Source organism: Typopeltis vanoorti, chromosome 19, assembly GCF_054136105.1.
Source record: "Typopeltis vanoorti isolate ZY-2024b chromosome 19, IOZ_Tvanoo_1.0, whole genome shotgun sequence".
NCBI classification, from domain to species: Eukaryota; Metazoa; Arthropoda; class Arachnida; order Uropygi; family Thelyphonidae; genus Typopeltis; species Typopeltis vanoorti.
In genome coordinates this window covers 68,576,883-68,601,031 of record NC_143567.1, presented here as the reverse complement: position 1 = coordinate 68,601,031, position 24,149 = coordinate 68,576,883, and the positions used below count along the sequence as shown (strand labels likewise).

At 35.6% G+C, this 24,149-nt stretch overlaps 1 long non-coding RNA gene across 1 annotated transcript in view; it reads right to left on the bottom strand.

The window, feature by feature from the left end:
* LOC150096225 (uncharacterized) overlaps positions 1–24,149 on the bottom strand; it is a 153,000-nt gene that overhangs the window by 64,719 nt on the left and 64,132 nt on the right. Inside the window, exon 2 of the long non-coding RNA XR_016549932.1 lies at positions 2,073–2,143. This is a non-coding gene — a long non-coding RNA (uncharacterized LOC150096225). The remainder of the gene's footprint in view (positions 1–2,072; positions 2,144–24,149) is intronic.

Here is a 24,149-nt window from a genome sequence, read left to right as displayed (position 1 = left end):
ACTGCAGCCTGCAACAGTTCCAAAAGAATCTATTACCAAGTCCAAGTCAGACTATGAAAGGACCAAATGCTGAAACTCACCTCCTGCCCAAATAGAAGTTACTCCTTCTGGTCCCCTTGCCAAGGCCATTGGGTGCAACTTCTGTCCACTCAGGTTTCCACCACTCATTTCCAGATGATACTGTAGTCAGCTCACCAAAAGACAAGGTCAACTTGCATCACTCTTCTCTTCAATTCCTGCATTGATGCTGTGGGCAAAGTTCCCTCCATTCCACAAAGAACAGCTCCCCTCATGTCTCCCATAGTCTTCCAACAAAAAAGAAATCCGAAGAATCCTTAAAAACCTGAACACAGACAAGGCATCTGGTCCTGATGGTATCCCACCTATTGTGTTCAAAAATTGTGCCCCAGAACTAACACCAATCTTCTATTGCCTCTTCAATCTATCCTATTTAAATGGCATCTACCTAACAACATGGAAACAAGTTCACATCCAGGCCATCCCAAAGAAAGGTGATAAAAGTCAACACAAACTACTGTCAAATTGTTCTCACTTCTGTTCTCTCAAAAAAAAAAAAAAAATCATGGAAATCACCAACAACCAACTCTTTAACCATCTAGAGGCATACCAACTACTCAGCAGTATGGATTCTGCCATTCACAATCTACAGCTCATCTTCTTGCTTTCACTACCTATGGACTCAAGTCATGGAGAAATTCACGTGGTTGCCCTTGACATTTCAAAGGCATTTGATTGGGTTTGGCACAGGGGCCTACTCATCAAACTGCTATCCCATGGTCTGCTCTCCTTTCCCACTCTGCAACAGGATTGCCAACTTTCTCACTGGTCACTCACTACGTGTCATAGAGGATGGCTTACTCTCCTCGGATTTCCCCACCAATGCAGGAGTACTCCAGGGTTCTGTTCTTTCACCACTCTCTTTCTCTTGTATATAAATGTCCTGTTCTCACAGACTTCTTATCCTATCCATAGCTTTGCTGACAACAGTACATTCCATTCTTCTTTTTCATTCAACAAACCTGTTAGTGCTCAAGTATTACAATCCTCAAAATCTCCCATGACCAGTGGAGCAAAGACAACCTTGTAAACTTTAATGCCACCAAAACTCAGTTCTGTCTGATCTCTCGCAAGAAAGAGCTTGCATCCCTTCCTCTTACCATCAGTAATACTGAGATATTGAAACATGATCAAATTTCTCTTCTTGGACTGACTTGCACCTCCGATCTTTCCTGGCACAACCATATTTCAACTATAGCTTCTGCAGTCGCCAAAAAACTTGGTGTACTTTTTCCCACAAGATACTACTTTAAATCTTCACAGCTGCTAACTCTATACAAATCCAAATCCACCCAGCCATGGAATATCACTCCTATATTTGGGATGGTGCACCAAAATCCTCTCTAAGATTGCTCGATTCTATCCAGATCCAGCTAATTAATGATCCTTCTCTCACCGACCTACTTCAATTCCTCTCTCATAGACATCCAATTTCTGCCTTGTTTCTTCTACAGATATTCATAGACAGTGCTCTGTTGAATTGGCCACTATTATTCCTCCACTCTCTCTCTCTTCCAAAATCATTAAAATAAGAGCCACTGCTAACCAACACCCTTTTACAGTCCATCTTAAAACTTACAGTGAAAATGGAAAATGGTGGCAGTGAAATTGGTACAGTGAGTTTTAAGATGGACTCTCCACTCTGCTTTCCCCAAAGATTACAACCCTCAACTGTTCAAGCAAAATGTGAACAGACTCCTCCTTTCTTCTATTACTCTTACCCACACGTGGCACTAGTGTGCTATTATTGGTCTTGTGGCCTTTCATGTGTGGACCAGATATATAAAAAAAAAAGAATTGATTCTTATTAATTCAAGCTTTGTATTAAAATAATGCATTTTTCATCACAAACAAGGAAACAAGTAAGTTGTAGAACTTCTCTACAACTTTTCTTAACTATATTTTCTAGTGATCCAAAATAATATTATATATATATTTTTTTTTTTCTGAGATTAAAAAAAAAAAATTGTACTGAAGTTATGTTGAGTACTTACATCTTTATGCACTTTTTAGATTCTTAAAAACTGGTTGGACAAATGGGTGCATTATCTTGAAGAATCTATATCTGCAAAATCCAATATTATGGAGATTCATTCAAGATATGGATGACAGAGTGAAAGAAAAGTAATTCATAGAAGAAGGGGGGGGGGGGGAATATATATATATATATACACATATACACACACATATATATAAATAGAATCCGATGCACATAGCTTTATATTGTAATCTTGTAAATAAACAAACAAGTGATTTTGCTTAATGGAAGCTGAGTCCGAAAATATCCATATTGTTAATACTTTTCTATTACACAAATTTGATAAGAAAAGTTAAATCTTATTTAAATTCTGAATATGGTGATCTCTCAATTATACACCCTTTAAATAAATGAACTTCAATTAACCAGCCCTTGAATGGGTTAGTACATAGATGGCGAACCTATGGCACGCATGCCAGAGGTGGCACGTCTGAGAATTTCGCTGGCACGTCAACGATTTACAGGTGATATCCTTTTATACGCTTATAAATTATTCAACTTTTTTTTAAAAAATTATTACAATACGTACAAGTTAAATTTTGTTTTACATGAGAGAGCAGCTATGAAGACGTGGATATTATTGGTGCGGTATTAACAAAAGATCACGCGACCCAAAGACAAAGGCAACCGACAAGTGTTGAGTTGAAATGCTAATTCTCTTCAACCAAATTCCATAACATCTGAAACTGTCATAACAACATTCACTATATATTTCTTAGTTTTAACACATTCACAATGGGGTGTCGTTTATTGTTCCGACAGAACTTCTCATTACCGTAGGGTTCAACTCACACAAAGTTTCAACCATTGGTTGAATTTTATTGCTGCTTATTTGAGCTGGCAGGTGAACTCACACACGCATTATATGTACAGTGACCATATTTTTTTGGAGAAAATAAAGAACAAATCAGAAATTGTTTCATAATAAATAAATAAATAAAAAAACAGGTTGCATTTATTTGTTTCACTAAAACTAAAAAAGCTTTATAACGATTATTGTAAAACATAAGCATATATATAGCATTTTAAACAATGAATATTATCACTTAAAAAAATTTAATTTTGATACTTTTCACAAGAATGAACTTTTTTTAATAAATCAGGTTTGTGTTTTAAAAATTCATAAAACTGTATACAATTCATGTCAAAGTTGCATTTGGTATAAATGCGTGCTTTCAATGTTTCGATTTTTAATTGTTTTTTTCCACTAGTCCACATATTGTTCACTAATGAAAATACTCGTTCAGTGGGGGCATTAGATCCAAGGAGACAGAAGCAAAATTCAACGATTTTCAAAATGTTTTTAAAAGATACATGTTTATCTGTGAAATATTTAAAATTTTCAACCCATCTACGTCGGCAGTACTCGTCATTTTGTCGCCATTCTTCAATCTTCTCACTGGTAACATGACTTTTAATACACGAAACTTCATCAAATAGTTCGCCGTCATTTATATTTAAGTTCCAGTGACTGGCAATGAACAAAACAATTTCCTCGATCTTTGCCCGCAGAGGGATTTCTCATAGTAGGACCCATTCAAATACTTCCATTTCCACGAAACAGCTGTACCAGTTACAGTATTTAAATAATCAATGCAGGTTTGGTAAAATTTATGAATTGCATCTTTAAATATGTTGGCATCAATATTCAATTTATTATTTAAATTCACAAAATAAAGGACAAAATGGCCATTTTTGAAAAAAAAAAAAAAAATCTAAAGGACAGAGCAGTGAAATAAAGGCCTCTCCTCTTAAATAAAGGACGTATGGCCACAGTAATTATATGGCATGTTTCAATTCATGGTAGAATTTTATTTGAAGTTAGCCTTTGTGATCTGTCATAATGGCAACGAGAATTTCAAATGCTATCTAATGAATCACACTATTGTTGAGAAATATATTACACAGACTGCAAAAGCCACTGTATCTTATTCAGGGATACAATGAAACTACTTGTTTTTCTTGCATCTGCAGTATAACACACACACACACACACACACACACACACACACACACACACACACACACACACACACACACACACACACACACAAAATGGAAGATATTAGACTAGAAGTCTAAAGATGAAGAGCAATCCTCTATGGGTGCTGGTACTAGCCATGTGTTGGATAAAAGATGTAAGAATTACTGTTATTCAAATCTTTGGAAGATTTGTACAAGTGAAGAGTGTGACAAATCATACTAAATGAATAAATTCATTCAGTGAAACTGAACAAATGTCATAAATATAACCAACTTCACCCATTATCAGTACCTAAAATATACACTGCCAGTGTAATTTCTCTTATTATAGACATAGTGGCAGGTCTGCAGTGAAATAGACAGAACACCAGAATTATATATAACTTTGAACCAATATAGATTTAGTGGATTGGCAGACCATGTACTCAGTATCCTAAATCCAGTTAAACTGAGAACAACTGTTACCCCCAAAAAAGAATAAGCTTTTAAATTAACAGATTAGTCTGAGCATCATCCTATGATTTACAGAATGCTTCTAACCAAAAAAAAAAAAAAAAAAAAAAAAAAAACCTATGAATGTACAAAACTTCCAAACAGTTGGGAGATTAATTCTGCATATAAATCAACAAAAAAAAATGGCCGCCTTTGATTGTTCCCAGAAGATAATAAAGCATTCAAGTTCTTTATTAACATGTGTAACCAACACCATCAAAATAACTGCTTAGCTCTATATAGTGGTCTAATCATGAAGTTACTTCATACACAAACTTCTGCTTGCTCACAGGTGGAAAGAGGGGAAAAAAAAAAATCAAAAATATGATTTCCTGTCACATATAATTTACTTGATAATGCATCTGCTTTGGTGGAAAGCAAATGTATGTTAAGATTAATCAATATACTGTTGATAATTCGAAGGTTAGAGTAGGAAAAGTATTTTCTGACTGGAATTTTGCAAGAGTAACAACTAATCATATAGGTGGTTCACAGCAAGGTGAAGAGTCATAAATAAGTGAATCTTAATTTCATTTTGGTAAAATTATGGAGACTACTACCGTGTTAAGAGTCATAACTTTAATTTCCTAACATTTCAACCTTTATATCAAGGTTATCTATTATCTGGAGTACACACATACATATATATACAGAGAAACAATTATTATTATTATTATTATTATTCGTGACACCACCAAGGAGTTCAAAGACTCATCGTGGGAGGACACCTATTGTATAACTCTCCGTCTCCACCACCAATCAACAACATCAGCGCCATCTACCGCCCACCACAGCTAGTATTTTTTGTCTGTAAATTGCGTGTGTTCTGAAGGGCCGATTTGTCTATGCGGGATGAAAAACCCTACTACCTCCGTATGAGATCGGCTAACTCACTTTCGATTGAAAAAATCCACATAAAGATTCATCCCATCATGATGAGAATTGAACTTAGGCCTTTTCCAATCGAAGGGCCCAACGTACCGTCGTTCTTCCAATTGCACTACGGAGGCAACAATAAAAGAAATAACAAAAAATGACAAGTTACATTAAAATCCACACAGCATGTCAGAGTATCGCTCATGTGGTCAACCATTACTCTACTGACCTGAGCTCTAGTGAAAAAAAAAAACTAGTCCTGTTTTACATGACTCAAGAACAAATTGTTATTAATTTTTGATGATACAGCATTAATGGTGGCCTAATCAGTATTTATAAATATGGGCTGCGAGACCACCATTCTGCTTATTGGATGTCTGAAGTGGCTTGAAAAAAAAAATTCAGTGTTTGGCCTGTAGAGCAGGGTTTCCAGAATATGTAAAAAATAAATTTAAAAAATTCAGAAAAATATGTAAAATTCAGAAAAATAGAAAAAATAAATAAATTTAGTCTGCCCATGGTATGAATGTACTACAGTTTTGCAAAAAACCTTTTGTGAGTGGGAACTACATAAAAAATCAGGTTGTCAAGTGTAAGGAAAGTGCTCTTCAAGTCACTTCCGCGTGGAATATCCAGGGAATGATTAGAAAACCTATTATATTTAATATAGACCAGTTATTAAATGAAAGAAATTTTAAAATAGCAGTAATCACTGAAACAAAAAAGAAATTAAAAGGAACTATGAGAAGTGAAAATTTTAATGTGATATACAGTGGAGTCGACAGAGACCAAAGAGCACAAGCAGGAGTCATGATTTGGATTCATAACTCCCTTTCAAAACAGTTAAAACATTATAAATTATGGAATGAAAGAATAATAGAAGCTAGAATAAAAATAAATAGAGGCTATTTAACAATAATTGGTTTATATGCCCCAGAAGAAGGAAGATAACAGGATAATATTGATTTTTTTAATCAGCTACAAAACATATATAATAAAATAAATAAAAATGATAACATAATTTTAGTAGGAGACTTAAATGCAAGAATTGGAAACACGACAATTAATAATAATATAGGAATACATGGAGAACACACTCTAAACAGAAATGGTAAAAAATTGATTGACTTTGTAGTTTATAATAACCTAAAAATAATGAATTCCTTCTATAAACATAAAGACATACATAAATATACTTGGGCAGCAAGAGGATGGAAATCAATATTAGATTACTTCATATTAAATGAAAAGACATCAAAAGAGTTCACAGAGGATATGAAATAAGCAGTGACCACTTCCTTGTTAAAATAAAATTAAGATTACCACCTAAATGGCTACAAGTAACAAGAACAGAAAGAAAAATTGAAACATTTGTTTATAAAACTAGACTATTGAATGACACAAATGTACAATGGCTATATGAACAAAGAATTAACCAGTATCTAGATAAAATAAAACAAAATGAAGAAATAGAAATAGAATGGCTTAATATAAAAACGATACTAAATGCAGCAGCAAATGAAAGCTTAGGAAAGATCAAAAAATTCAATAAAAGAAAAAACTGAAGATCTGGGATGATATCAAAGAAATAATCAAAAAGAAAAAAGAAGCTTATCACAAATGGTTAAGCAGTAAAAGATTAGAAGATGAAATAGAATATAAAAGAATAAGAGCCATAGCTAAAAGAGAAGTCAGAAAAAGACAGAGAATCATGGAATAAATTTGTTTCTAATTTAGAACATGATTTATATAAAATAAGACCCAATGTATATAAGATTTTGAAACACCTAAATGCAGATACCAAAGAAAACATAAAATTAAACACTGAATTGAAATTAGAAGAATTTCTAAATTACTACACAGAACTGTGGACAGACAAATATTTTAAAAAAGACAACTGGCAAACAATTAACGAAAATGAAAAGGAAATAACTGAAGAAGAATTAAAAGTTTATTTTTTCACAAAGGATTAAACTAATATTATTATGAAGAAGAATTAGAAATCAGCCTGAAAGAAACAAGAAACGGAAAATCACCTGGAGAAGATAAACTAGGTTCAGAACTATATAAATACGCAGGAACAAGATTCAAAGGAAGACTCTTATTATTTTTAAATAAAATTTACTCAACTGGTATCCCCCAATAGAATGGAAAAAAGCAATTGTGATTCCTATCTTTAAGAAAGGTAATAGAGATGACCCTAAAAACTATAGAGGTATCAGTATACTAAATTCATGTTACAAAATATACAGCAGAATCTTAAATAACAAACTAATGAAATATTCCGAAAACTTTATTCTAGAGGTACAAAATGGATTTAGAAAAGGACGATCATGTATAGACCCAGCCTTCTGCCTAAAATTAATAATAGAGAAAAGAAGAGAATATAATTTAGAAACACATATTGCATTTATTGACTTTGAAAAAGCATTTGACAAAGTTAAAAGAAACATATTATTTAACATATTAAAAGAAAGACAAATACCAAATAATATCCTAAAAGCTGTCACAAGTATATATGAAAATAATCAAATACAAATAAGATTAAATCATGCGCTATCATATACAAGAGAGATAAACCAAGGGGTCCGACAGGGATGTCCCCTCTCAGCAACTCTTTTTAATATCTACTTAAATGAAATAATAATAAAATGGAGTAAAAATTTACATCAAGGAATTAAACTTTCACCTACAGTTAACTTAAACACTCTCCTCTTTGCAGAGGACCAAATAATAATTACAAATTCTGAAGATAACTTACAGAAAGCTATTTTAAATCTAAATGAGATATCCAAAGATTATGGTATGATAATATCAACGGAAAAATCAAAAACTATGGCCTTTAAAGGACAAGATCCAGCAAGAACTAAAATAGTATTAGATAACAAGATCTTAGAACAGGTGAATTCATTTAACTACCTAGGATGTATGATCACTTATGAAAATGAAAAAGATATAAACATAAAAATTGCAAAATATTTAAAAATAACAGGAGTAATTAACTCTATATTTAAACCAAACCTAGTTCAAAAACAAACCAGGCTAAAAGTATACAATACATTAGCCCTACCGGTCTTAATGTATGGAAGCGAAATCTGGACAATAAAACAAAAAGACAAACAAAGATTAACAATGAGAAAAACTGCAAAGTATACCCTATTTGATCACAAAAGAAACGAAGATATTATGAAAGAATTAAACCAAGAACCAGTAATTGTAAAAATTAAAAAATATAAACATAGATGGATGGAACACGTTCAAAGAATGAAAACAGAAAGATTACCAAAACAAGCCTTAAAGTACAAGCCATTAGGAAAAAGAAAACCAGGACGTCCTCTTAAACGATTCAACGATGACTTCTAAGGCCAGAACAGGCCATACTAGGCCTAAATCCTTGATACGTATGATGATGATGATGATGATTAGAAAAGTCAGATTCATTATAATTATTAAATTTAATGTGCCATCTGCATTCCTTTTACAGATAGGAATTGTACCTCCAGTTTCACCTATACATGGAAAGTTACAGGTGCACTGAATATAGTACACTCTTGGGTGAGCAAGGGGAGGAAAGGGATCCTTGGAGGAGTTGAATAGGTTAGTTAATTTTGTAGGAGGTTTAAAGGTGGCATTAAGGTTGTGTTTTGTACACTGTTTATTTATTTATTTTTTTATTTAGATTTATTATATACAAAATAGTTAATTATTCAGATGTGAATATCATTTTGATGCCATATGGTCACTCCCATACCTCACTGGGTTTTGGGAGTGAAGCCTTCTGCTAGAAGAAGTGGTAGGGTTGCAGATTCCCTTTCCACAAGGAATTAGTAGGACAATCACAAACATCCATTCCCTTGGGGGGGGGGGGACTTGGACCTGCAGCCCCCTTGGCTAGAGAGTGGATACACTAACCACTCGTTCAATTATGCCAACAGAGAACAAAATGAAATGAAAGAGGAAATATGATGTTAAACTTTATGATGAGGAACCAGCTGAATGTTACCAACACATCATTATCATTATCATCATTATTATCATTATTATTCAGGCCTCCAAGGAGTCAAAAGACTCATCGAGGGAGGTCCTTCCTAAGACATAAAGTCTGTCAAGACTCACTGAGGGGAGGTCCCCCCCTGAGAAACACAAAGTCTATCATACCACTCTTTAAACTCACTGACCGTTCTCGCTCCCACCACTCCATCAGGCAATGCATTCCACGGCTCGACCACCCTCCACACAAAGAAACCACTCCTTACCCTCTTGCTCACAGTTTCCTTTCGTAACTTCCAGGGATGGCCTCTTGTCATCACTCCTTCCCGCTGATCAACCAAGCGAAAGAACTCCCCAGTGTCAACCCTGTAACCACCTCTCAACAGTTTAAAAGTCTCGATCATATCACCTCTCCTTCTTCTATCCACCAAACTCTGCAGTCCACATTCTCTCAGCCGATCCTCATAACTATCCTTGTACAGTCCTGAAACCATCTTTGTCATCCGTCTTTGTATCCTTTCCACAGTTAATTTATCCCCTTCAAATCCTGGGGACCAAATCTGAGAACAATAGTCCAAGTGTGGTCTGATCAGAGACTTATACAACGGAATGATAACCCTCTTATCTCTGCAGGTCAGTGTCCTTCTCATAATAGCAGCAATCCTCTGTGTTACCTTCACCACCCTACCACATCTGCACTATTACTAATAATCCTTCCCAGCTTCGCATCATCTGCAAACAACTGAATATCCCCCTGCAATCCACTGGCTATGTCATTGATATAAAGGTTAAACAATATAGGTCCTAGTACTGAGCCCTGTGGGACCCCACTTGAAACCCTTTTAAAACACATTTTTAAAAGTTTAAAACACAACCCTTGTAAAACACATTTTACAAGAAAAGACAAAACTGAAAATGGACATTGATTAATCCAAATGGACAAACAAAAGGTGAAAGAGATTATATTTTATCATCTCATGTAAGAATATTTAAAGAATTCATAGTCACAAATCAAAGTCATAGGGGGTGATTAGATAAGTTAGAGCATAGGTGGCCAACAGCAGGCCCGCGAGCTGTATGTGGCCCGCAACGTGATTTTGTGTGGCCTGCAGCAGGATAAAAACTATATTAAATTATATGTATTATCAATTTAGCTATTAGTTTCGACCACAGATTTTCTGATTGATATACCAGTTATATTCATTATTTCTGATGACGGAAACAATTTATATTCTCAACACGGAATCATAATTGCTTTAAAAAGATTACTCAATTTATAAAATCTACTGCTTCTGTGTACGAGTTGTAGTAGTGGGAGTGGTAGATTTCTATGTGCTCCAGAGTAACGCATCATTGAAAGTCACTTGCTCTGCTCTGGTTACAGTGATCAGTTTCAGAACTTCAGTTTAAAGTATTTTATATTGTTCTCCCAGTAATAAAATGATTTAACAAATATAGTAATTCAATACATATAACTATTGCCTTGAAAAAGTGTGCGGCCCGTAACGCTACCACTCATCATATATTGGCCCTCGTATAGAATAAAGTTAGCCATGCCTGAGTTAGAGGGAAAATAACAATAGAATAATTTTTTTAAAAAATGACAGGATTAAATACAATAAAAGAAAAGATGTAAAGATAAATTAGTAGCCAACAAAAATTATACCAAGCAGAAATTGTAAAAAAAAAAAAAATTATACAATCAAAGAAATAACACAAATGAAAAGAGACATCTACAAATGGATAATACACAGGAAAATCTCATTCTAATCCCTATAAAAAGCACACATAAAATTGCAAAAGATAAAAAGATTAAAAATAAAAATCTCTTAGAGAAAACAAAAACATCTATTGGAGAAAAGAACACAACTAACTGGAGAAGGAAAAAGAAATAGTAGAACTTACAGAAATAAATAAAACAATCAAAAATATTAAAAAGATAAAAAAAAGAGAGAAGATAAAATGATACAAGTAACAATAGATAACAACAAATATATGAAAATACTATAGAAACATAAATAAATAATAATATTAGAAGATAAAAAGGCATAGTTGAAAGGGCTAGACTGTATTTTTCAGAATTGTATAACACCATGAGCACTGTTGAATACACTATTACATGGAAGCTAGAAGAATTTTAGTCGAAGAAAGTATCCCAGAAATACAAATTTTGAAACAGAACAAGCACTGAAGGATATGAAAATTAACAAAATGCCAGGAGAAAATGGAATTACAACAGAAACGATGAAGGCAGCGGGAAAAATGTTAACAGAAGAAGTAAAGAATATATTTAATGAATGCCTAAAAGAAAAAGATATATCAAATAAATAGAAATATGCTGTCATGAATCTCTTGTTCAAAAATGGTAATAAGAAAAGGATAGAAAATTACAAACCCATAAGCTTACTACTACAAGTATATAAACTGTTTATAAAAATAATAACAAACAGAATCATCAGATTACTGGATGAAGCTCAACCTAACGAACAAGCTGGATTCAGAAAGTAGTTTAGCACATTTGATTATCTGCAGACATTGAATCAGCGCTAAGAGAAAAATGCAGAGAATACAACTTACCATTATACTTGAATAGATTATTAAAAAGGCCTTTGATTCAGTTGTAAAACAAGCAATCCTAATAGCAATGGAGAAACATGGAGTAAGCTGAAATTATATACAGCTCATAAACAAAATACAAAGGTGGTCTGAAAAATTCTCGGCCTTGACCATACATGGCAACACTATCGGCAAGATTTTTTTTTTTTTCCAAGTTGGTACATCTGTCATAAGCATCCATGTGAAATTGCAAGTCATTCTATCAAGTAGTTTGTTTTATACAGCTGTCTGAAGCAAAAGTGTTGTCTGTATCCCTTGAAATGGATAAAATTGAATATCATGTGGTTATATAATTCTTTGTAAAAGAAGGTTTAACGCCAAAAGAAATTCATTCGAAGTTCATAAAAGTTTATGGACACTGTTCTCCTTTATTTCGACAATTAAGAAATGGGCAGCCGAGTTTAAACATGGCCGTACCAGGCTTGAAGATAATCCACGTGAAGGACGTCCAAAAATTGTAACAACTCCAGAAATCATTGATCAAGTGCACAATATGGTATTGGATGACCGGTGAGTGAAAGTGCATGAAATTGCTGAGACTATAGGCATTTCAAAAGAACATGTAGGATATATTTTGCATTTAAAATTGCAAATGAAAAAGCTTTGCGCAGGATGGGTGCTGCGCTTGCTCACAGAAGATCAAAAATGCACTCGCATGAAAATCTCTAAACAGTGCTTGGAGCATTTTAACAAGAATAAAAGTGATTTTGTGCATCGATTTATTACTATGGATGAGACTTGGATTCACAATTACACATCAGAATCCAAACAGCAGTCAAAACAGTGGACAGAAGCTGGTTCTTCAGCACAAAAGAAGACAAAGTCGGTTCCATTAGCAGGAAAGGTCATGGCATGACCTTTCCTGCCATGTGTTTTGGGATGCTAAACGTATTCTATTTATTAATTATCTTGAAAAGGGATAAACAATAACTGGGAAATATTATTCTGATCTTTTAACCGGACTAATCGAAAAAATTCATGAGAAAAGACCTGATTTGCAGAAGAAAAAAAATCATCTTTCATCAGGACAACGCACCTGCCCACAAGAGTGTTTCGGCAATGGGAAAATTAAGGGATCTGCACTATGAATTGTTGGAATATCCACCCTATTCCCCAGATTTGGCTCCCTCTGACTTCTATCTCTTCCCAAAAATAAAACTCTTACTCGCTGGTTAGCATTTTTCTTCGAATCAAGAGGTGATTGCAGCTATAGAGGGGTATTTTGCAGATCTTACTGAGAACCACTACAGAGATGGGATAATGGTGCTGGAGCATCGCTGGAATAAATGTATTAGTCTTAAGGGAGATTATGTTTGAAAAATAAAAATAATTTTGAAATTATAAATTTGTTTTTTCATTGTTAGGCCGAGAACTTTTCAGACCACTCTTGTATGTGAAAAGCAGCTGTTGTTTTCATATATGAAAATAGTGTCCATTCCAAATAAATAAAGAGGTATGCCAAGAAAATACTATTTCATCCAAATTATTCAATGCATTATTAGAACATGCCCTGAATGAACTAGACTGGAGTGACAAAGGGATTAATATCAATGGCAAAAACTGAATCATTTACGATATGCTTATGATATTGTAGTAACAGCAAACATAAACATCAAAAGAGAACTAGAAGAAACAATGAATGAATTAAATACAGTATCAAATAAAGTAGGAGTATATATAAAATATGAAAAAACTAAAATAATGATGAACACTGAAGGATAACAGAAGGACAAATAACTAAATAGAGCAAGTACAAGAATATATATATATCTGGTTTGTCTGGGAAATTCCCAAACTTTTTAAATAAAAATTTTCCTGTCTAACTTAGAAGCTATTCGGCCTTGTTACCTTCAAAGTACTCTCCTCCACTTTATACACCACTGCCAGCATTTCTTCCATCCTTTGAAGCATTTTTGGAATGCTTCTTTCAGGATACTGCGCAGCTCTGCTAGTGATTTCTTCTGTATTGAGTCAGTTGACTCAAAACATTGGTCTTTCAACATCGATTTCAACTTGGGAAATAAAAAAGTCTGCTGATGCAAGGTCAGGCAAGTAAGCAGGCTGTGGAATAACTGTTGTTCCGTGTTTGGTCAAACATTGACAGATTAGTAATGATGGGTGTGGGGGGGGGAGCACATTATCATGATAAAGCATCCATCAGTTTTCCTTCCAAGCGTCAGGCCTTTTTTTTCCCGACAGCCTCATGAAGACATTGCAGTATCTCAAGATAATACTCCTTGTTCAGTATCTTGCCTTGTGAAAGAAATTCATGGTGAACATTGCCCTCAGAATAAAAAAAAAAAATTGTCATCATCACTTTGACATTTGACCGTACTAGTCTCGCTTTTTTGGATGGCGGTGACCGTTTTGACACTGACTGTGTGACAACTAGGCTTTTGTTTCAATATCATAACCTTAAACCCATGTCTCATCCCCAGTAATGATGTTTTTTAAAACGTTTTCATCCTCATAAGCTCGGGCTCACATCAACTCAAATTTGTTTTTGATCGTCAGTCAACAGGTGAGGCACAAATTTGGCTACAGTGTGATGCATGCCTAAATTGTGTGTAAGAATCTCATGACAGACATTTCTTGAAATGTTTACTCCTTCAGCTACCTTATGAACAGTTAAATGGCTGTTAGAATGGATGACTTCACAAACTTCTGCAACATTTTCATCAATTTTTGATGTCGACTGAAGTCTGGCCATCTTTGAAACGTTTCCACCATTCGTACGTTTGGGTCCAGCCTAAAGCCTCATTCTCAAAAGCTGTTTTTAACCTTTCAGATGTCTCCATGAAAGATTTTTCCCAATTTGATGCAAAACTTTACACAAATTCATTGATCATGAAAATCACTCATTTTAAACACAAAAAAAATTGCCAGAAACACCAAACAAGTGTTGACACAAACAGATTAAGCAAAATATTATGCATTGCAGTTTCGCTAGGCTATTTTCCAATGTTGCTGCTAGATTGCAGCATATGAAGCATTTAGTTAGTAGCACTTCTGGCACAATAATTCAAAAGTTTGGGAACTTCCTAGACAAACCTCATACTTTGGAAGAACTTTTACATAAAATAGAACCAAACTTTTCAATCAGTGCATCATTCCATTTGTTACATATGGATCAGAGACATGGCCTATAAACAAAACTAATACTGCACAGAATGAGGAAAATTGAATGTAGAAGGAAAGAGCCACGTTAAACATTGGTTTACAAGACAAATTAACAAATGAAGATATAAGTAAATAAACAAAAGTGTTGGATAAAGGGGAAGAGATGACCAGTAAAAAGATGGAAGGATAATCTAGTGTAGATGGTTTGGAGAAGGTTGGTCAAGAAGCTTTCAAGAGAAAGATGGAGACAAATGAGGGAGGCCTATAGCCAAAAATGTTTATTAAAGAAAAAAGACTTAAAATGAATATTACGAGCGCTGTTCGATAAGTCCGTGCAAACCTTTTTATGTACTGGTGCCACCAGTACGTATCAAAGTTATTTTTAGTTGCCGGCAACTGTTGGAGGATCACACACTAAGTTTCAGTCAGATAGATCTATTACTCTGTGTTTGGCGTTCATTTGAATTGATAAAGTACCGTGATTTGTGAAAAATGGATGAGAAAGAATTTCCTGTAGTGATTAAACATTACTTTTTTAAAGGTAAAAGCTCAGGAAACCAAAGTTAAGCTTGATAAACTTCATGGTAGGTCTGCACCTTCGATTAGAATGATTTATAAGTGGTTTTTTAACTTTCAAAGTGGCCATATGAGCACAAGTGACGTTGAACATTCTGAACATCCTGTTGAGGTCACTACTCCAGAAATTATTGAAAAAATCTATGATATGGTGATGGATGATAGAAGAGTGAAGGTGCGTGAAATTGCTAAGGCTGTGGGCATCTCAAATGACCATGTACACAATATTTTACATAAACATTTACATATGAGAAAACTATCTGCAAGATGGGTGCCGAGAGTTTGCTCACACTGGATCAAAAATGCCAACGTGTGAACTATTGCAGAATTGTTCGATTTAAGCTATGAAGTCCTTTCGCATCCGCACCCCCTCCCCCTACTCTCCAGATTTGGCTCCCTCAGACTACTATCTGTTTCCAAACATGAAAAAATGGCTGGCAGGAAAGAGATTTTTATCAAACGATGAGTTGATTGCCAAAACAGCTGCCTATTTTGAAGAGTTATTATTATTATTATTACCCAAGACCCCATGGAGTCAAAGACTCATCTAGGAGGTCCTTTTATCATACACACAGCTCATCATACCATGCTTTAAACACGCTCAAATTCTCTGCAGACACCACACTCTCAGGCAAGGCATTCCAATCATTCACAACTCTGCATGAAAAAAAACCTGCTTCTCACTCCCCTACTCACACCCTCTTTATACAGTTTCCAGGAATGACCTCTGGTTACCACTATTTTCTGTAGATTCTCTCCAGCATTGATCCCATAACAACCACTTAATAACTTGCAGGCCTCTATCATATCTCCCCTCTTCCTCCTGTCCACCAGACTCTGCAAGTTACAAACTACCTTAGTCCGTTGCCTCTGGACCCTTTCCAACATCTCTTCATCCATCTGAAAACCAGGTGACCAAATCTGGGTACAACAGTCCATGTGTGGCTTAATCAAAGTCTTATACAACGGAACAAGAATCTCCCTACTTCTACAAGTCAGTGTCCTCTGCATCATTCCCAGAAGCCTTTGTGTAGCCTTCACAATTTTGATTATGTGTCCCCTAAATTTCAGATCCTTATCCACTATCACCCCTAGATCTCTTATTTCCTCCGCCTCCGACAATATATTCTCACCAAGCATAAATTCTGCATTCCATTTTTGTTTTCCAAATTTTAAAACCTTACATTTTGCAACATTGAACTCACATCCCCATTGCCAATCACTCAATTTATTCAAGTCTTCTTGTAAGGCCACAACATCTTCTCTACTCTTCATGGTTCGTCCCAACTTTGCACCATCTGCAAACAACTGAATATCTCCATCCAAATCTTCACCAATATCATTAATATACAAATTAAACAGTAATGGCCCAAAAACAGACCCCTGAAGCACACCACTAGTAACTTTCCTTTTACTGGATATCGCTCTCCATACACAACTTGTTGATACTTATCAGATAGCTAGTCTCCAATCCAATGCACCAATCTAATATTCAACCCCATCCACTCTAGTTTGACTATCAACTTATCATGCGATAATCTATCAAAAGCCTTTGCAAAATCTAAATATATTACTATGTATCCTTCTCCTCTGTCCATGAAAGAAGTCACCTTATTGTGATAAGTAAGTAGATTACTAAAACATGACCTCCCTTTAGTAAATCCATGCTGTCCATGAAAGATAATACCATTGTTGTCAACCCAATTCTGGATCCTAGTTCTCACAAGCTTCTCCAATAACTTAACTACAACAACTGACACACATATAGGCCAATGGTTTGATGCTTGAGTTCTATCACCTCCTTTATGAAGTGACACAATCTTGCCCTCCTTCCACTCCTTAGGAACTTGACCCAGTGCAAGACTCGTATTAAAAAAATATGTCAAGGCCGGCATCAACTCTGTGGCACATTCCTTCAGAATATGTGGTGATATATTATCAAGTCCCACAGCCTTATTTACATCTAGTTTGCTCAACTCCCCATACACCTCTTGCTCACTTACAGTCAGTCTCTCTTCCCCATCATCAACTGCTCTCAATCTCTCCATGAAGTCACATTCACAAGATTGAAAGATCTTTATGAACTGCTCATTAAGTATCTCCACCACACCTGCAACAGCTGTCTTTATACCATTTTCTCCAATCAATGTCATCCTTCCATAATCATTCTTTCTTTTGCTGGCTACATATTGAAAGAACTCCTTAGGATTCTTTTTGGCTTCATTAGCTAACTGCTATTCATACCTCTCTTTAGCTACCTTCACTAACCAAGTCACCTGCCTTTCCTGGTCTTTGTAGTCCTCATGGAATTGGTTATTTCCACTTCTCTTATGCTGCCTCCATAATGCCCTTTTTCTCTGTATTGCATGCTTAATCTCTTTATTCATCCATTTCACACCTACCTTATTTAACCTTCTCATCCTTGGAATACATTTAGACATTGCATCTACTAGATAGTTTTTTAAAATCCCTCAAGCTGCATTGATCTCTTTTCCAGCTAACTCCTCATTCCATGCTACACCTGCAAGCTGTCTCCTGAGCTGTTCATAATCCCCCCTCCCTTGTAGTTCCACATATATCCTTTTCTTACAGAGGTCCTCACACGCTGTCAACCACCCAGGTAATCACCTCATGGTCACTCTCACCAATTGGTGGGTGATTTGACACTTCATTTATAATTACATCCTTTGATGAGATAACCAAATCCAAGACCTCAATCCTCGTGTGCCCTCTGTTACATACTGTCTGAGTAGTTATTCCTCAAAAACTCATTTTCTTTACTTCCAGTTGCTATCTCATCATTCCAGTCTATATTGCAATAATTAAAATCACCCATAATGATCACTCTTTTCTTATTTGCTTGGCTAATTTGATTATACATTTCATAGTCACTACTATCCACATTTCCTAGTCTATAACAACATCCAAAGGAGTATTTCATTCCATTAACCTCCATCTCACACCATACTGCCTCAAAACCACTGGCACTATTTCCCCTCTTGCATCTTTACTTTGTATGGACATAACTCTTTCTCTATCATCAATAGCACTCCGCCTCCCTTTTTACCCCTTCTATCCTCATGAAACACATCATACCCTTCCATCTCTATTCCTGTCAGGATGTCGTTCTCATCTAACTATGTCTCACTTATTCCAGCAATTTTTGGGTGAACAGACTCAATTAGTGCAACCATTTCATCTGCCTTGTTTCTTACGCTAGCATTTGTATATAAACACAACAGCTCATTCCTGGATCTACAGCTAGTTCCACTGATACCACTCAGACGATGTGATCTCTCCATGCTCGACTGGAGCCATTTCCCTTTCTAATTATTCATTTTAGAATCCTCTTCAATTCCAACTGTTTCCTCTTGATCCCAGGTCATCCCATTCCTTTCCTGTCTACACATGCTCTCACATCCTCTTGGAGCGTCCACCTTTCTCATGCCATACAATGCCACTCGCTTGTCTTTCGTTAACTCTTTTGTACTTACTTGATTTCTTTTAATCGTTTTCACCCAAATTTTCTTAATTTCACTCCGCATCCATTTCATCTCTTGCCTCATCCAACCCAATTCAACTTTTGAATCTCGCGTCACATTCTCTCTATCATTCAATCTTTCTAATTTTCGAACTCTTGACTCCCACTTCACACTTTCTCTCTCATTCATCCCTTTGAGTTTCTGTACCTTTGGTCCATGCGTCTAACTTTCGCTTTCATTCATTCTTTCCATTTTTCCTACTTTCGAACCTTGTATCACACTATTTCTGGATTCATTCATTCTTTCGATTTTTCCAACTTTTGATCCTTCTGTCATGCTATTTCCGGTTTCTTTCTTTCTCTCAAATTTGTTTCCTTCCGCCACATTCGCCTCGCTTTCATTCTTTTTACCATTCTCTTTTTCAATGATTTTTTTAACAATTTTTTGCCGTTTTTTCACACCATGCTTCTCTTTCAAATGAGCACTCATTCTTCCTGCAACATTCTTGCTACTAACACTTTGTCATCAAATTCACATTCTTCTTCTTTCGCTATGCCTTATCTGGTGTTAAATGGGGTCGGCATTCCCATCTTTAATCTTCTTCTTCCAGATTCTCCAGTCCAGGGCATCTTCCCCGACTCCATCCTTTCTCCCTAAGATCCTCTGCCACCTTATCCCTCCATCTGAGTTTGGGCCTGCCTCTTTTCCTCCTTCCCTCCACCTCCATACCCTCCACTCGTTTACCAACATACTCCTCACTCCTTCTCTCTAAATGACCGAACCACCTCAGCCTGCTTTCTTGTACCTTCTCTTACCGATCAGTCCCACCTTGATCGTCCCTCTGATGTAGTCATTCCTTATCCTGTCCTTCTTTGTCACACCACTCATCCATCTCAACATCCGCATCTCTGCCACCTCCATCTTCCTCTCCTGTGCCTTTGTTATAGGCCACGTCTCTGCGCCATGGAGCATAGCCGGCCTCACAACCATCTTATACAGCTTTCCTTTCATCTTACAACTCACTCTCTTGTAGCACAGGACCCCACTCATCTTCCTCCAGTTCAACCAGCCGCATGTTAATCGGTGCTGTATTTCCTCATCCAGGTCACCATTCCTCTCGACAACCGACCCGAAGTACTTGAATTTCTTCCCTGAAGTTAACCTTTCACCCTGGAGTCATATGATCATATTCAAGTCACTCCCCATTGATATATATTTGGTCTTTACCCAGTTAATTTTCATGCCTCTCTCCTCCAATACCTTTCTCCACTCTTCCAGGGTCTTTTCAAGCTTCTTTCGGGATGATTCGCAGAGAACAATATCATCACCAAACATCTTGCTCCATGGCACCTCCTTCTTGATGTTCTCCATTAGTACATCCATGACCAGATCAAAGAGGTAGTGGCTCAGAGCTGATCCCTGATGGAACCCTACGACAATGGTGAACCCCTCTGTCATGCTGACACTAGACCTGACCTGAGTTTTCGCTCCCTCATACGTCTCCTTCACCAACCTCACATACTTTTCCGACACCCCCCTTCTTCCTCATACACCTCCATACTTCCTGTCTGGCCACTCTGTCATATGCCTTTTCCAGGTCTATAAACACCATATGTAGCTCTGCCTGCATCTCCCTATATTTCTCCATCAATCACCTTAGTCGCAAATATTGCATCCATTGTCCCTCTTCCTGGCATAAATCCAAACTGCTCCTCACCAATTTTTGTTTCCCGCCATATCTTTCCTTCAATTACTCTTTCCCATATTAATATTAACACTCATCAAATCCTTGTTTAGCTCACACTTTGCACATACCCTCCTTCCATCAGCCCTAAATGTCCATAAACCATGTAGCACACCTCGCACTTCACAAAACGACTGAAGTCTAAGTTAAAGTCATGCACTGACAAATCAGTTGGATAAATCATGCCATATGGATGGGATCAAAAAACTCGAGAATCGTTGGACTAAGTGTATAGACCTCAAAGGAGACCATGTTGAAAAATAAAAAAATGTTTGTCCCGAAAATATTGTTTTCTTCATTTTTGCACGGACTTATCGAACAACCCTTGTATATATGGGTATATTTCATAATTGAGAGTTTACAGTAATTTTCTGAATCAGCTAAAAAAATTTTAAAAAAAATTACAAAAAGTAAACGTGGGAAGACTGTTCCAAACAACAGTGATAAAAGGAATAAATGAATATGAAGAAAAATTTGTTCTGTGAATCTAAAATTGAACTGATAAGTTTTGAAAATCTGCAGTCCTTTAACAGATTTTTAAGAAGAGTAATGATCAATACTAATTCTGATTAACAGTGACCATGGAAATATTTGTAGAAAATACAAGCAAAAGAAAGTGAACATGTGTAAAAGAGAACAGAGTGAATTTGTGAGAGAAGAGATCGATCACTGATCAATCTAACTGTTCATTTTTGCACTAAGGCAAGTATTTTTTTGTAAGCTTCTAGGAACCATGCCAAACATGAGAACAGTAGTCTACAGATGAATTTGTGAGTTATAGGAGTTAGTAGCTGTTCAAAAATTAAGCCTTGAAAGAGAAAAATCTTAATTTTTTGGATGCCAAGGAGGCAATATTTTTAAATCTGTTTTTGTCATAAGAGACTAGCAAAAAAAAAAAAAAAAAAACCTTATAAAGGTGTTGTCAAAAGTATGATAGGAAGATGAAGTGTTTTTCTCTCTCAGAGAGAGAGAAATAACATATTCAAGATTTACTAACACTGAAATTAACAACATTATCAGTGCCTAATAACTGAAGAATGGTATTAAACAACACTACAAGAACAAAATAAATACATAATTTATTAAATTACTAATTTGTTGATAGATTTCAAAGCTCAAATTACCACTGTAGTAAGACATAGTTGTAATTTGTGCTCTGAAGATGCTGGTTTAAAATCCAAGAAAATTTATTAACTCGATAAATTACATATTTCTTTTGTTCTTCTGGTGTTGTTTATATTGTGAAGTATAATTATAAATAACAACCAACACCTAACTAAGTCTATCATTATGTTTTTATCAAAAAATGGGTAGGATATCAGAATTTAGTTGTAGAAGTTTAGGCAACTTGTGCAGGGCAAGCCTTCTGAAATGAGACAGAGGACTGCAATGTACCATCATTAGTAAAATTATGTATTGGATTGGTGGTCAAATGGAGATATACAGAATAAAGACGGTGGGTAAGAGTAAAGAACCTTGTGGAGTACACCAGCAATAGATGCAAAATGAAGAAATTATCCAACATCATAAAGTGCATCCAGACAGAAAGCTGGTAACTCAGTTGCTCTCAGAAGATAAACCATATGATTGAAGCATACTTAATATATGTTTGTGCCAAGCATAGTGAAATGACTTAAGAGATATCAAGAGCAAATACTTCAGATTCCCCAACCTTTTCCATGTTATTTAATCAAAGATAGGGTGACATTGGCAAAATTTCCTATTGATCAATAGTGATGGAATCCACAATGGAGAATATTTGTTAGCTGAGAGGCTTTAAGGTAGTATAAAAGTAAAGTGTCATTTTTCCCCATTACTTTAAGAACTGAAGTGAGTGAAACTGGAAGATAAAAGAAAGGTAAAGATTTGTCATCTTTTTAAGGAATGGGTTGAACATAAATTAATATCTAGACTACGGGATAGAAAGCAGTGGAACAGAAGAGAATAAAAAGAAGACACAGAACAGGAGTCAATTCTGAAGCATAGACCTTCAGAACAATTTATGGAAATACCATTTGAACCACGAAGCATTTAGATACCCAGCTAGGGTTTCCAACTTCTTTCTGGCATAAGTTAGAGATGCCAAGAAATTATATTCTTGGTTTCATCCTTTATCCAAGTGTAAGCAAACAAAGTTTGTGTGTGAAGTAACTTCGCAACTGGGCTATTTGTATACAGAGGCTAATGATTTCACATCTATTGCCTTAGTATCCCATAATCACAGGAGGCATGGAATGTTGCATGTTTGAAATAGTAGGAGGATATTTATCAAAATTATCTACAAATATTTAATTTTTAAAAGTACATGTGACATAACTATAAAACAACAAAAATTGATATTTTAAATTAAGGGGATATAAAATCCACATTGTTTTAAAACCGAATAAGAAACTCAAAGATTGGAATCAGAGAGTTTCATGCCGAATATAGTAAACTATAAAGTATCGGCGATCACTAGCGTGAGCTAATGCAAGTGACCTTAGTACGTGGTACAATATCGGACAACTCATTGCAAAGGTGGGGAAAGTTCAGATCGCTATTCTTAGGTATTTTCCATAATGTAAAAACACATTTCCTAGGAAATGTATGCTGTTATTACATTATGGGGGGGAGGTCACTACCCAGACCGGTTTCAGCCTTTTTTGAGACTTCATCAGTGAGTAGCTAGACCATAATACCAAAGTGTATAGCGAAAAGAACTTATATACTCTGCTATACGAGTTTCCAAAGAATATCGCCGAAATGAAGCTTATTAGCTCTTTATATTTAAGTAACTTAATAGTTGCACCTCTAACTCACAACTGAGTCAGGCAATGCATTCCACTTATTCACCACTTTCCAAGCAAAAAATCTAGTTTTCACACCCTTGTTAATCATGCTTTTCCTTAATTTCCAGGGATGACCTCTTGTTCTTCCATCACTATCACACAGCTGAAACATTTCCCCTGCATCAATCTTATAAAAACCTTTTAGTAATTTAAATGTTTCTATCATCTCACCTCTTCTCTGCCTATCAACCAATCTCTGCAATCCACAAGCTCTCAATCTATCAATGTAGGGAGCATTTTTTACATCACTCACCAACTTAGTGACTCTCTTCTAAACCCTCTCCACAACCTCCTCATCTCCAAGGAATCCAGGTGACCAGACTTGA